Source organism: Miscanthus floridulus, chromosome 9, assembly GCF_019320115.1.
Source record: "Miscanthus floridulus cultivar M001 chromosome 9, ASM1932011v1, whole genome shotgun sequence".
NCBI classification, from domain to species: domain Eukaryota; kingdom Viridiplantae; phylum Streptophyta; class Magnoliopsida; order Poales; family Poaceae; genus Miscanthus; species Miscanthus floridulus.
Genome location: NC_089588.1, coordinates 140,829,057 through 140,838,678, shown reverse-complemented (window position 1 = coordinate 140,838,678; position 9,622 = coordinate 140,829,057). Strand labels below are relative to the sequence as shown.

The 9,622-nt window shown below is 45.2% G+C and overlaps 1 long non-coding RNA gene across 1 annotated transcript; it reads left to right on the top strand.

Annotated features, from left to right (window-relative positions):
* The first annotated feature begins 3,774 nt into the window (after window positions 1-3,774).
* On the top strand, window positions 3,775-5,907 carry LOC136483127 (uncharacterized). Its single transcript, XR_010765317.1, has 3 exons — window positions 3,775-4,517; window positions 4,625-4,779; window positions 5,689-5,907. It is a non-coding gene; the product is annotated as an uncharacterized lncRNA (long non-coding RNA).
* Window positions 5,908-9,622: the final 3,715 nt, after the last annotated feature.

Below are 9,622 nucleotides of genomic sequence, written 5' to 3'. Positions count from 1 at the left end.
AGCGACTGTGGCGCCATCCAGGGCACTGGCGGCTGCGCCCGGCCAGACGAAGGCCTCCTGTCGCGGGCGTCGGTGGCCATGAACGCCTACTACCAGGCCCGGGGCAGGAACTCGTGGAACTGCTTCTTCAACGGCACCGGCCTCATCACCATCACTGACCCCAGTGAGTAGACTGCCTTGCTGTGACTGTGAGTGTCTTGTTGCTTGTCAACTGTGTTGGCGGGCTGACAAGGCTGGTGTTCTTGATTCTTACAGGTCTTGGCACCTGCAAATATGCTTGAGATGGATGCATGGGAGGAAGAGGGACTGCCGTGACGCTGAACAATGGATTTGAATAAGATTGTAGGGATGATTGTTTTTGTTTGTTATTTATGTCCATTATGTGAACAGGAGGTATCCTTACCTTACAGAATCAGAGCTGCTAGAATTCCAATCAAGACCTGCAAATATATTTTTTTCTTTGGAAAATAGGTTTGCCGAGTGTAATTTCAAAAAAACACTCGGCAAACAGTAACAGTATGCTAAGAAAAAATATTTTTTTTCTTTGGAAAATAGGTTTGCCGAGTGTAATTCCAAAAACACTCGGCAAACAATAATCCTTCACCGAGTGTATTTTGGAAAAACACTCGGCAAACCACTTTTTTTTGTCGAGTATCAAATTTGACACTCGGCAAACCATTTGCTGAGTGCGCGATAAAAAACACTCGGCAAATAGCTGTTTGCCGACTCTGTAGATGCCGTGTCCTGTTTGCCGAGTGTTACACTCGGTAAAGCCTTTGCCGAGTGTTTTTTGGTCTTTGCCGAGTGCCTATGGCACACGGCAAATTCTCTGTTTCCGGTAGTGATACATATGCAATCAGCAAAGCAGTATCACTCGGAGGTGTTTTGACAGTAACAGAGCTGCCAAAAATGCACGATGATGCGAAGAGGCCTACGAGGTGCATAGAACAAAATGCATAATTACAAATTAAAGCTTAAACTGATGGGCTTACTTCAAATTATACATGTGATAAGTTCATAATCTAGGAGAAACTCCAGCACGAGACACCAAATAGTGGTATATACTTTTTGTTTTGTTTTGAGACTTCTCCCTACTTGTGTATCTAGTTTTCTACTCTGGACGACTCCAACAGTAGCCCTTAAATTCATTTTAATATACACCAACACATGGGACCCACTCATCAGAGGTGCAGCAAGTTCTCTTTTTTACTCTCTCTCTCTCTTATATCTCCTCTCCTCTCTCTTATCTTATGTTATGTTAAGACTTCCACTAGACTCTGAATGTGGTGTTATGAACTAAGTTGCGAACCAAATGGGTTCTAAACTTAAGTAGGTTTCTTTAAATGTGATCTAAACCGGTGGTGAACCCTGTAATGTCTTGTCTATTGCAATTGATCCTGGACGAAGGCTGTAGAGATGTGTATTATATGGGTAGCACACACCAAGGCGACTGAATGGATGTGGGCTAAAAGTGTGGTCATTGGACGACAGCTTGGCCCAAGCGTCTGGCTCAGCTGGGGAGACAGCTACGATGGCAAAAAAAACACATACACCCTAATATAGCTTTAGCTAAACTTCTCAAGTGACATAACAATAGCAATCCACTAAACCAAGCTTAAGTGTAGTTCTACTCAACTTCTCATATATGTCATTGGAATGCTTAAGAGATTTTCTAAATCTCTTCGCCAGATCGATCCTAATTAAGATTGTGAAATTAATATGGCTGAATTATAATTTTCTCTCTCCATTCCAAATTGTATTGTTTTTTAAAGAAAAGGCAGGAGCTCTACCGTTCAATTAAGAAGATGAGAAATTCAATACAACACCCCAACAACACCCATAAAAACACACTCCGGCCCGTTCCTTATTGTAAGTCGTTCTGGCTTTCCTGATACATAGCTTTTGCTATGGACTTACATTTACATCCTGTCTTGAAAAGTCATAACGACTTACAAATTTGGAATGGATCGGAGGGAGTAGAAGTGAATGCATGCAATACATACTTCCTAGAATTACATTACTCCCTCTATCCCAAATTATAAGTCATTCCATCTTTCTTGGAGAGTCGAAACATCTCAAGGTTGACCAAATTTATATAAGAAAATAATAACATTTATGATACTAGGTAAGTCTCGTTAGATTCATTATTAATTATATTTTCATAATATGCATGTTTGATATCATAAATCTTTGTAATTTTCTCTATAATTTTGGTCAAACTTGAGGTGCTTTGACTCGAAGAAAGTTGAAATAACTTATAATTTTGAACGGATGGAGTATGTTCTAAGAGAAATTGCGTCATCAAGTGATGCATGCACCACGTTAAGGAAGCGAGTTATATGGAGCGGCCGGCACCGCCACCGTTGCAACATGGTACGATGGTTGAATTCATGTACACGATTAGACGGCCTCTGTTGCTGTCGCACACAAATTTCTTGGGAGATCAAAGTCGCCTCTTGATGACTTGGGCCAGACATGAGTACATCCTCAGTTCATTGGTGCCGTCCTGCAACTGCACTAGCTTGTAGCTACGGGAACTCGCTCCACCCCACACATTCTAATTCTACCGACGCAACGCACGGTGGCACGTACGTATGAAGACAGGTATGTGCAAGAAGTAGCCGCTAGCGTGTGAGCTCTGACGTCGACGTTGGGATGCCGATGCTGCTAGCAAAATGACATCTGCTTGTTTTATTTCGAAAACAAAACTGTGAGCGTAATAATGTACTAAAAAAATACTGCCTCTGTCGAGAAAACTCTGCCACTTTTGGGAGAAAAAGGCTGGTTTGTTAATTATTGCCTCTGTCCAAAAAACAATACAACTATGACATTTGTGCAAGTAAAACTACCTTAACTTTAACCAAATTTATAGGACCAAATTTATAGTAAATAGTATTAATATCTATATCTCCAATTAGATTTACTATAAAAATACATTTTATAAGTAATTTTTTTAGAAAGGACGGTAAAAGTTTTGCAACGATTTATATTAGAAAAAAAATTGAAACAAGAGTTTATCCAGTTTTTAAAGGAAACTAAACCTAAAAACGTACAACAAGGGATACAACTACTCACCGGAAACAACTCCAACGCATCAACTGAACATGATCCACCACTAAAACACTACCTACAAGTCACGCTACACAAGAACCAGCGCCTGTACAATATATCACTAATGTTAGTACTTTGTTATATAATTTTGGTTAATCTTCGAATAGTTTGACTTATCGAAAAGTGAGAATTTACCTTATTTTGTCGGCTGAGGAGGTAATTTGTTGGAATTCTGGGAGTGGTTGGGACTTTGGATAGAGGCACGTACTGACCCGTGCTAAAGTGCTCCGTGTCCTCAAATTTATCTGTGATTGTTCATTTCATTCCTTACTCTGTCCATGCTGCTGAAATTCTTGGCGAACTTTAGAGGCAATATCTATACCTAATAATACTAAAGAGATAAAATTTCAGCCCATTTTTTTTGTCTGGCCCATTTTTTCGTCTGGCCCAACGACTCAGCCCACTCGCTCCACCCCTGCACGGCCTGCCTTATCGCTGCACAATCATAGGCCCTGCTCCGTTGATTTAAATCGCTCCGTCTCCTACCTCTCCCCTCTCGGCGCGGCACTGCAACTTTATACTCCCACCTGCCGTCATGGAAACCGCAACTTTTTGGATGTGTAGTACGTGCTCGGTTTGGAAAACAAAGGGCGTCGGTCGAGATCAGGAAATCACAAATACAACTTCTAAATCATAGCATATACGTACACTAGAATACCAGATCAACAACAATCAAATACAACTTCCAGATCTGGAAATCACAATTCACAGCACACATGCCAGATCAACCACAAATACTAGAAAATTGAGTTCTGGGCCTTTTCCTCTGGCCTTTACGTCTCCAGTCCGAAATCAGGTTCCTTAAAACCTACTCGGGATTGCTCGCACCAGAGCGTTTCCAAGGTTCCCGTCTATAGGGCGGCACGGGCGCTCTCATGGCCGTGCCGAGTAGGAGCGCCGCACCAAGAGATCAGATTCCTGCTGCATGGAATCAGACGCGAGCGTGCTGCGCCCTGCCGCGCGAGTCCCGCAAGGTGGCTACACCGGCGACTGCGAGCCATGCGAACTAGGACGCAACGGGAGTTCCCCGGGCAGCCATCGACGACTGTGATCCATGCGGACCAGGAAGCAGCGGGAGCTTCCTCGGGCGTCATCGTCACCGGATGGGGAGGCTAGCGGTGGATCTTGGCGTCCTTGGTTCAAATCTATGAGACGAAAGGCGAAGGCGAGCCCTCGGTCCACCGTCCACCTGAGGGGCACGGGACTCCTCTGAGCGTCGACGGCGGCGTCGCGGAGGTCCACGAGGCGACGATGGTACATACAGCAGTGGGGCCCAGCGTCCGAGCCTCTGGCCTTCTCCACCTCGCGCATGGCGTCGTGTGCTAGAGGTCCCCAGGCTTGGTGAGGGCCGCTCCCTAGGATGGCTACGAGGCATTGTGCGACTCCGCGCCCGAGTGGTATTCCGGGTCTGCTCATAGTCCTCTGTCTCCTGCAATAGCTACCTTTCTTTGTGTGAGCTTTCCTTGATGATGAATGCATTTCTAGGCAATTTATATTACTATGTTTCTTGTAGGTTCTCGAGGGTAAAGGAGCAATGTTGAAGAAGAGAGAAGAATCTTGGCACTTAAGAAGATCGAAGGATCATGGATCAACCGGCCCTGTTGGTGTCAGCCTGGAAGTTGGTGTTGCCTTTCTGACGTGCGAGGATTCGTCTTTTCTAGCCTGCAGGTGTGTGTGTTTCTGTTTGTGGTTTGTGAGGTATACGGTACGTCATAACTAATGGAGCTTTGGTTGTATATAGATCATATTTACTATCATCTCCCCTTTCCTCTATATGTAGTGAATGAAGTTGTATCATATTCTCTGTTTGGTTTTGGAGGGACGTTATTGTCATAGTGAGAGCTAACGGTATGTGTGTGTTTTCTTATGTCTGACGTTGTTAGCTATGATAGTAGTAGTAAATTGGTTAGTAACTTCGTTTCTTGCTATTAGTTCCCCCTTAAAACCAGATGATCTTTCTCCATAGCTAAAATGCATCGTTAGTTTCTAAATCAAAAAAAGCCCTCACAGACCTTTTGATTTTAATAATTGACTGAAATTTAGTGTTTATTTTTACCGAAATGAAATAGGCAATGTTTCTCTGAAAAACAGAAACCGTGTTCTATTACAGTGTAGAGAAAATTTGAAAAATGTCCATTGTTGTATAGAAATGCAAATATCTTTCCCATACTAGATATAGTTGTGCTTATGTGAAAGTGTACCTCAAGATAAATTTGCACACTCAAGAACCGCATCTCCTCACTAAAGGAGACATCTATCTTTTCTGGCGAGTACTGTTGTGTGGTCATTGTAGATAGTTTTTCCTCACATGGTAGTGTTATTAGCAAACATTGAATTGTTACTGTGTTACTCACGGACATTAAAATATGAAATCTCAGAATCACCTAATCGTTCTGAAGTAACTGAGCCCTTTCATTTTGGTTGCACTATATTTATAAAAATAATAATTATAGCCATTTCATCATTTCTGGAAGAATTGAATTCTTTTGTTTGTTTCAACATGGTTCCACTGATCATTCTCTGCCCATTTGCTGACATTCATTTCTGGATGCATTTTTTCTCTTTCCCATTTACCAGGGTGATGATAACAGGATGAAGGACGTACAATCTGAGGCCTCACGGGCAATCCAGAATTTTAAGTATCTGAAGACAACACAAAAATTGCTTGACGAGGTTGCCATATTTGAATGTGCACTACTAAAAAATAGATAAAGATCCTGCTGAAACAGGAAAAGCGAATGGCAAAGCCAATGATGGGGGGCTGAAAACGAGATAGTATCTCCACAGGAGTCCAGTGTCGATGCAGCAGCGCGGAGCTTTCAGCTACTGAGAAACAAGGTTTTTTTTAATAACTTCTTAGAAACAAGAGCCCCGTAATCTCTACAACTAAAAAATTCCTACGGTCAACATCTACCCGGCAGGACGATAGGTCGTGCGACCTTTGCTTCACCCCGACGTATGACTCCTCCGGCGATTCCTAACCGCACGGAACGATCACCTGCCTCATTGGCTCGTGTATGCAAGGAACGCTCATGCATGGAAGCAAACAAATCGATCACCTACCTGATTGACTCGTGCATGCAAGGAAACATTAATCATGCGGTTCCCCTCCCCCCACACCCCCACCCCCCTCTCTCTCTCTCGCTCGCTCGGTGACCGCACGGAAGTAAGGGGAAAAAATGGATCAACTGCTTGACTGGCTCGTGCATGAAGGGTTCCCACGCACCACATGCATGCCTGTTGAATTGTTTTATGTTGCAATGCATGGGCAATTTTTATTATGATAAACCTATGTATACATGATGGTATGAAGATGGGGTGGAATTTATATGTGGATTTATTGGCGCACGAAAGAAATGGATATCGGATATTTATTTATGTCGATATAAAATAATATCTTAGTCGCATCATGCAAAGGTCTCTACAGTAGAGTTTGTGAGCCTATGATGCCGCACTCTCCATGACTATATTAATATCACGAACTTTGCCTTTTAGATTAAATGTCACTTTAGCGTTGTTATGTTATCGTGCGATCCATGTGTTTTTAGAACAAAATTTAGTTTTTCCGTAGGAACGCACGGGCCCGAACTTAGTAACATGATGAAACTTATTGATGGCATTATCTTCTGGGTTGGGCGCACATGGCAGGTATACATGCTGATGCATGCCGAATTTCAAATCAAATTGTACAAACCAGTTATCCGATATTTTTGGTAGAAAAAAATGTGTTTCGTTGGCATGCCTTGCTTAGTTGCTGTCTGCATGATTGGTTGGCTTCTTTGCAATGTGAATTCTGGTATTTGCATGTAATTTGTATGGATAGACAGAAATCATATATGGTCTACAAAGACCATAAATTATCAATATTATGTTTATATGTATCTATATGAGTTTTTTTTTCATGTGTATTTTATATTAATGCTTCCCAATACGACGCTGGTGGGGCGCCCTAAGGGCGCTTCCTTTTCTAGTCAACATGATTTGACGATTTTCCAATCCGAGACTGAATCAAAACCACCACATTGATACAAAGCCAAACCCAAATCAGATCAGACTAACTCTATAAGGACAAACAGCTTATAAAATCAAATCATCGAGGAAATCAGACAAGGAATCGAAGAGGACATCAGACGGGGACGCGTCTCAAGGCCGCCTGGGGTGCCCGCGCCGCGGGCTCGGTGCGGCCAACCAGGTCCGCTTGCGCTGCCGCCTCTCTGCTAGCCGGCCAGGGCACTCGCGACGTCACCTCCCACCGTGCACGCGGCCAGGTGTGTCCCTGCGCGCGCCGCTGCCTCCGCTCGGCCAGGCCAGGCCTGGTCCGCCCACCACGCGCGCGGCCAGGGAACCCGCACCATCACCTCCCACCGCGCGCGCGCCGGCCAGGGCACCCACACCGTCACCTCCCACCGCGCACACGCGGCCAAGTGCACCTCTACGCGCGCCACTCACTCCTCTAGGCAAGGCCAAGTTTTATTCATGCATGGGCCGACAGCACTCGCTAGTGATGGGTTGATATATAAGCCTGCTGGGCTCCTCAGCTCACCCATATTATTCCTTTGTACAATCGGTCAGTATATATAGGGATGAGGAAATTATTTCCTTCACCCTAAAGAAAGTGTTGCTTAGTTTTTTTTTTAGTAAAGTGCACCAGCAGTCCCTAAACCTGCGCTGCTATGTTATTTCAGTCCCTAAAATTGCAAAACGGTCGTTTAGGTGCCAATCATTTTTCGGGCCTCGAACTTATTTATTTGGTCCTAAAACGAATTTTCTTTGGTTTCTGAGTATTTCCGTTAGCTTGATGGGCTCGAAGCTGAACGGGCATATATGCCGTGAACTAGGGACGAGCCCGTCCCCTCAATTTCAAGGACGGAGTGACCCCGCCAAGGCCACCATTGCTGAAGCGCACTCTTTTTCTATTGTTCCTCCATAGCTCCTCTCTCTTCTATGCAGCTACGGCCATGGTGCTCGGGCTTCCTGTTTAAAAGAGGATGGAGCTAGGCCAACCTGGGCAGCGGTAGGCGGTCGCAAGACCGCAAGACCCGAGGCCAAGCTCATCGGGGCGAGGGGCGGGGCCACAACAGGACGGCTCCTTGGCATGGGCATCCATTGTGGCTGGGTCAGTAGGGAGGAGACGTGGTGGAGGGGGCGGATCTGGGGAGGAGACAGGGGGGGAGGGAGGGGACGGGGGCGTGGGGGAGAGGGAGGGGAGGGCGGGGCCGCGCCGGCGCCGAAGAGGGAGGAGGGGAGGGAGGGGAGGGGCGCGTCGGAGAGGGAGGGGAGGGGTGCGCCGGAGGAGGGGAGGGAGCGGATCTGGGGAGGAGGCAGGGGGGAGGGAGGAGAGCTAAGGGCCGGGTGGATCTAGTGAGGGGAGGGTGGGGCCGTGCCAGCGCCGGAGAGGGAGGAGGGGAGGGGCTCGCCGGCATCGGAAAGGGAGGAGAGGTGGGAGGGAGGAGGCGGCGCGGCCGGGGAAGGAGGGGGTGGCGCCGGCAAGAGGAGGGGAGGGGCGCGGAGGCAGCTGGGAAAGGGGCGGCGCATAGGGAGAGGGGAGCAGGGAGCAGGAGAGGGGACCGGAGGTAGGGAAGGACGGGGTGTGTGTGCGTGTTAAGTGTGCGGTGGGCGGGGCCTTTGCCGAGTGCCCTGGATCTTGCACTCGGCAAAGTTTTTTTATTTTTTTTCTTCTCCTTCTTTTCTAGAATTTTTTTTATTTATTTGCCAAGTGTTCTAGATCTGAGCACTCGGCAAAGTTTTTTTTCATTTTTTTCTTCTCCTTCTTTTCCATAAATAAGATTTTATTTCTTTGCCGAGTGTTTTTTTTACACTCGGCAAACCCCCTCTTTGCTGAGTGTTTTTTTTGACACTCGGCAAACCCCGCTTTGCCGAGTTTTTTTTTTTGCCGAGTGTTTTTAGAGCAGCACTCGGCAAAGAACTTGTTCACCGAGTGTCTGATGGAATACACTTGGCAAACATAAAAACACTCGGCAAATTTGAGGATTCCGGTAGTGAACATGTACTTCTGCATTACTATATTATTATTGTTGTAGTAATTATATGCGTAGAAAATCAAGAGATACGGTACATACTCTGATTACCTCCCAGTAGGTACGGGGTAAGAAATCATAGCCCTTGATTTTTAGAATTATTAGTACAATTGAATAAGTTAAAGAATTAGAGAAAAACAAAACAAATCACTGAAATATTGGCACATCCCCACGGCGTCCCATCTTCCTTGTTTTGTCTGCGTGGGTGCGCTAGTGTACATATGATGTAATTATCACTTCTATAAGAAATATAGTTACGGTTAAGTATATACCTCTATTACTGTAGTCACGTACGGACTATGCTTGAGTCTGCAAGAACAGTATTTTTTAGTAACATAATGTTGGCTTTAAAAGTGATCTAAGATGACTAGCGACAAATAAATCATGTACACACGGTTAACGTGATGTTGCTGTCAAAAATAGATGAAAAAATCATTACGGATCACGTTAGTCTTTCCACATTAAATTTTTTT